The sequence below is a fragment of the Candoia aspera genome, chromosome 2, assembly GCF_035149785.1.
Source record: "Candoia aspera isolate rCanAsp1 chromosome 2, rCanAsp1.hap2, whole genome shotgun sequence".
Lineage (NCBI taxonomy): Eukaryota > Metazoa > Chordata > Lepidosauria > Squamata > Boidae > Candoia > Candoia aspera.
Window position 1 is genome coordinate 124,718,587 of NC_086154.1, and position 6,000 is coordinate 124,724,586.

At 40.6% G+C, this 6,000-nt stretch overlaps 1 protein-coding gene across 2 annotated transcripts in view; it reads right to left on the reverse strand.

The window, feature by feature from the left end:
* Positions 1 to 3,857, reverse strand: part of IKZF4 (IKAROS family zinc finger 4) — a 73,727-nt gene extending 69,870 nt beyond the window's left edge. For both annotated transcript variants that reach the window (XM_063293505.1, XM_063293506.1), the window contains exon 1: positions 3,688 to 3,857. The gene's annotated coding sequence lies outside the window, so the exon portion shown is untranslated. The remainder of the gene's footprint in view (positions 1 to 3,687) is intronic.
* Between the last annotated feature and the right edge of the window lie 2,143 nt (positions 3,858 to 6,000).

A 6,000-nucleotide genomic window follows, 5' to 3' on the forward strand; every position in this document is an offset into this window, starting at 1 on the left:
CTAACATTGTATTTATTTAACTTCTACTCCACAACAATCAAACAACTCTTGGCAGCTTACAGGCTATATAAACAAAAATTAAAATATCTACAATGAGGTTAAAACCAATCAAAGCAATCATGACGACAATAACCACATCAGCCCCTATGTAGAAACTTAAAGTCGCAAAAATGACAAGAATAAAGCAAGAAACAATCGAGTTGACATCAGATATAGACTGAAGGTAAGGTCCTCCAAAACAACTGTTTTTAAAGGTTTCCAGAAAACCAACAAGAAGGGGGCCTGCCTGATTCCCCTTTGGAAGATATTCCAAAGTACTGGTACTGCCAGAAAAAAGCAGCGCCATCTAGCCTCAGCCCCTCAAACCTCTAAAAAAATGTGAGATTATAAGAAGTTTCTCCCTAACTATTCTAACTGGTTGGGCTGACCCTGATTGGAGCAGATGGCTTGTTTGAATCTCTGACAGTGATAAACTTAACCTCCCTCAACAGGAAAAATAGCCATATATAGAGATTCCATAGTTATCTGAACTATTCCATATTTCCATAAATCCGTTATTCATAGGGTTGAGTTTCTGGTTAGCAAAATCTTGATTAGTAAATTTCACATTCTATTTTATTTTAAAACAACGGACCATTTCTGAACTTTTCTGTTTTTGCTTGCTCTAAGGGATGGTCTAGAATTCTTGAGCCTCATTTAATCTATTTTTATAAAGGATGCTCTGGAAAATGGCCCTAATCTTCTCCATATATAGTACTCTTAACCCTTGATAGTCATGTGTCCAGATTTTAAATACATGAGTAATAGCATTGAGCATCTTTAAACAGTCAAAACATATCTTAGTGTACTCTACCACATAGAAATGGAAGTGAAATATCCCATTTGGTCATTCCATTTTAAAAGTCCTTCTTTGAAATTTAAAGGAATGTAGTAACATTGCAAAAAGAATAAAAACAATATTTTATTGAAAGATTATAATATCTCATATTTCAAAGCTACCCATAATATACTTAACCAAGGCCACTAAAACTTAGAGCAACTCTGCATAATTTAAAGTAATCTTATGACTCTATCTTTACAGCTCCAAGGATGTCAGAAGACTTGGTTCCATACAATTTCTTGCCATAGTGGTTAGACACACAGTCTGAGCGAGGTTCTCAAAAAGAGTGCTTGATTGAACTTGAGACTACAAAAGAAGATTTGGAATGTGATAGTTGCTAAAACATATAGAACCCTATCATTTCTAACAAAAACTTGAAAGACTTGTTTTTTCTTCCCCTGCAGCCACTTGAAGGAGGCATTAAATAAAGCACACCATCCATTCATCATGATAACAGATTTTTATCCTGTATTTGATACAATACAACACCTTGGACTCAGAACTATAAATTAGGTAGTGTGTCCCCGGTACAAATCTTTGTTTTATCATAACTAAATAGATTGACTGAGTCACTGTCTCAGCCATAGAAACTGCAAAACCATCATCATCAACCTTATAGTCCCATTAAACACAGTGGGCTTTACTTCTAACTAAACTTGTATAAAGTTAGGTTATTAGACCTGAAAGAGAAAACCCCAAAATTATGAAAAAAATCAAAGTTTTTTAGTCAGTAACAAGAAACTGCCCATTTCATAACGAAGTTTGATGAAGTTAATCTATCCAATCATATTAAACACCAAGATCTTCAAGTCAGCAAGTTGTATTGTTCCCATAAAGACAAAGAAACTATCATTGATTAGAAAGTAACATGGCATATCATTAGCATAAGAACAAAGAACACTTAAAACTTAATAACCAGTTTTGGATTAAACTCCTCCCCATCTTCAAAGTCAGTGCCAGCTCATAAATTAACAATCTTAAAACCATCCTAAGATTCATTTGCCTGATACAAGTATAATAGAATTAGTCATACTCTAGAGAATGAATGAAGTCTGTTTTGTAGGGTAACCTAACCAGGATAGAACATTTTGGCCACACAAATAATGCTTTTTGACAGTAGATACTGTTGCACTCATAACACTGAGCATCTGATTTCATCTGAAACTCCACTAGCTAGATTTCAATAACTGAACACATTTTCAATAACTTCCATAAATGTTTTGTAATGTGCAAAAACCTCACCCAAAATCTAAGAATCTCAATCAAATGATTCAACAAGACAATCATAGTAGCCACTTCTCCAACATAGCTTTTGTCAGAAAGCCCTACACAAACTTGTCACTTAGGTCACAGTCACTATGACAAAAGCTGGCTAAGCATCCTTTGATTGCCCCAGAGCAAACCTTTATTAATTAGAGATTAATTAATTATTTAATTAAGCAGCCAAACCTGAGAGCTATGCAAATTGGAATTTGATGTTGGATGCTATAGTGTTGATTTCTATTCACATAAACCATTGGTTCCAGAGCAAGGTGGCCCCTACAGTTTGACCTTTAGCTGGTTTGAATAATACTAATCTCCCCAAAGCAAATCCCAATGTATTAGCAAACAAGTTCTCAAATTGAGAGAGAACAAAATAGTGAAAAATAACTTTCTACACATTGCTCAACAGGTCTGTTTATTCTTAGACAACTGCATTTTCAGAGATACTGGCACTTGCTGCTATTTTCATCTCTCTTCAGACACATGCACACACAGAGGAAAAAAGTATTATCATGTTTTAAAAATGAAGTGCCTTATTTTTTATAACAAACTGTTTAATATAGCAAGATCTGGAACATGCAAAAGACTGGAGTTTAGAGTAACCAGCTACTAACAAAGTTTATTGGCAAGAGGGAAGCTTTGCTCCACTGAAATGCACTAGAGGTAATCAGACTATATAAGTGAGGTTGGCAGTATTTTGGATTTCATATCAGCAAAATTTATCATTTTTCCCCCATGTTGACAACTAATGCACGTAAGATTCTTTCCAGAAGGAAACTATACTAAGCATTATGCAACAGAAGCACCTTTCCAAAATACCTTCGTTTTCAGGCAAAGATGTACCTGAAGATAAAATACTAACGATAGATAATGAATTGCAACAAGAAAAAAGTACAGCGGGAAACATTTCTGGCCAAAAGAGATGTTGCTATGCTGTGAAACTAAGTCTCCAAAACATGCATAATATCCTATGATTTGTATACTTGGTGCAAGGCAATACTCAAAGTACTTATCACTTGAGGACTTAAAACATTTGTGACTGCTTTTAAACAGTTCAGGCAAGAGTACATTGAAATGACAACTGCTTCCTTGCGCTTCCCAATCCGTTGAATCAAGCTCACCCCTCAGCAATAGCAATTTCGCCAGCTGCCTCCACCACCCACGATCAGCTGCACTCCCAACTGCCCCCCAGACACCCCTAAGTACACAATTCCTCTTTGTTTCCTCGCATAGCAAATCCTTGCTTCCCCAAGGCGCAGCCCAAGTTTCCTCTGAGCCTTTCTCCCTGCTGGCAGCAGTTCCTTAGTTACCACCTCTTACAATAGTGACTCCGAATAGGCAGCCACACTTTGCCTCGGCTCCCATCATCGCCTCTCAGTCCCGATCAGGTCGCCTCTCCCAAAGGCACTCGGAGCCACAGAGCTCTGCCCCAGCTGTCCCCCCTCTACTACCTCAATCCCACTTTCCGACTCCCCACTTTTCCGGCTGCCTCTCTGGTCGTTGTCCCCGGCCGGCCCCCGTACACCGTGCCTCTTCCTCCTCACCTGAATTGCGGGGCTCCAAGTCCGGCTGCTTCGTTATGGGGAGGGCCCCCCCGGCCCAGCCGCTGGGAGGGGGGAGGGGGGCGCTGGAGGGGGGCTCAATTGCTCCGCAACGGCGGCTCCATCAGCAGCGCCTTCACCTGAGGAGGGACCGAGCCCCCCCCACTCCCCGAGCCACTTCCGGTCCCTCTGCTAGGAGACAGGCACGGGAAGAAGAGCGTCGAAAGGCTCGAGTGGTCAGAGAAAGCGCCCAGGGCATCGTTCCGTCAGGGGGTGGGTGAGCACTGAGCGCATCGAACACACTCCAAGAGACGCGTTCCGTTGTAAGGAGGAGAGTGGGTAGAAGACCGAACGAATCGATGGAGAGATGTGAAGGAAGAGTCGTAGCCAGAGGAGGGGTGAGAAAGAGCCTGGATACGGAGATTCCTGAATTGTAGGAACAAATCCGAATGCCTAGCGTATCGATTAGCATGTTAAGAAGCACCGGCGTTTGGGGTTCTGAGGGGGAAGAGAAGGCAGCGCAACCGAACTTCGAGAGCATCGAGAGGGGGCGCTAGTACAGTAAAGGAAAGCGGTGGGGCGTGTCTGGAGCGGGATACAGTACAGTATGCGATTCATTAATAGCGCTGGTTGTGATCAGTACCTCCGGCTTGCTCCTTAATAAAGGGTATTACATTTGTCAGTCAATCCTTTGCAGTGGGAACTAGGTGGAACAGATTGCTCTTAAGATCTTAGGGTTTTCTGTATATCCCAAGTCTAAACAAAAATAGGAGGCAGGAGTACAGTATTAGGTATGTATGCCGCCTCGAGTTGACCAATATACACATACACATACACGATGGTGTTCGGTGTTCGATATATATAGATTTATTATTATTATTTTGCGATTCGACGGCTGATTCCTCGAGCGCATATTCCGTCATGGAATCGAATATGTATGTTTCCTCTAAAAAGAAATAGGCTGCATATTGATCAGCATCTGAATATGTCTAAGACTTAGGTTCTTGTGTTATTGTTTCCTAAAGTTGTAAGCAGGCCAGGGTCTTGTGGAGTCTGGGCGGCTTCTATTGTATGTATGTATAAATTATAAACAAACAAACAAACAAACAAATGCCGCTTTTATTTTGCAACAAGGCGCAGTTTATGTTTCTTGACTTAGTGTTTTACTAACATTATATGAAGTTGCAGTTTCTGTGCCCCTCCAGTTTGATTCACATGTAAGTTGTCAGCATGAATTCATTCGAAGTACGAATCAACAGAGTCATACGAGAACGTAAATTCCAATAAATGTGGAATAACGACGTGAGGTTTTGGGCCACCCAGCTGGTACTAAATTAAGCCCGCTGATCCCGGTAGGGATTTCGTAGTGTTTATGGAGCCACGTGATCGTGTTGCCTTTGCTGCCTGAGACACAAAGTCTCCTCACCACGAAATTGTTCCAGCGGGTAAGATTAAGTGAAGCAGGTTAATTTACTCGTTAAAACCCGATAGTTTCTGCCCGACCTGTATGATTGGACAGAGTTGGCACGCTCCGCTCCCATCGATCAAAGAATGTCAGCTGATAAGTCTCAGAAAGTATCAGCTCCTCTCCTCCCCGATCCGTATGGCTCCCATCCTGATCGCTTTTAAAAAGTCCGAAAACCTGGCTTTCCCCCCAAGCTTTGAATTAGGATCGGTGGTAAAGCTCTTTTTGAATTTTATGTTAGCTTGATTTTTTTTTCCTTTTGGAATATGGACATACATTGTTCTTTTTATTTTGGTTCTAAATGTTCTGTAATGTTATATGGTCCATGGTCCCAGAGTCTTTATGAAGTTAAGTGGCTCTCTAAATTATAAATTTTGCTGATAGAATAATTGGGCGTATGTACAAACTTGCTAACCTAAGCATTAAAAACCCACTGACACTTAGTATGGCACTTAACTCCAGCTAAGTAGGCCTACGAGGATAGGTTTAATATATAAAAATGGAATCTCCACACCAGAAACAACTCAAGCATTCTGAGAGATGGGAGTAGGGGAAACAAGCTATTTGCAGTCTGTGGAGATGGTTTGATAGAACTGCTGCAGCTCAAGCCTTTTATATCCCCATTTGCTTTCTGAGGATTCTTGTTCCATAGTTGCAAAGTCAACAAAGTTTTCAAACTGCTTTTGAGGGTTTGGGGAATAGAAGTGGTTGGCAGTGTGGAAATACCCAAAGTTAGAGAATGGACTAATTCCCCCACCCTACGGAGCCATAAGACATAAATTGTAAATATTGCCTCACAAAACCTTAGAATTACCAGTTGATTATAAGATCACCCCTCTCTGATTAGTAAA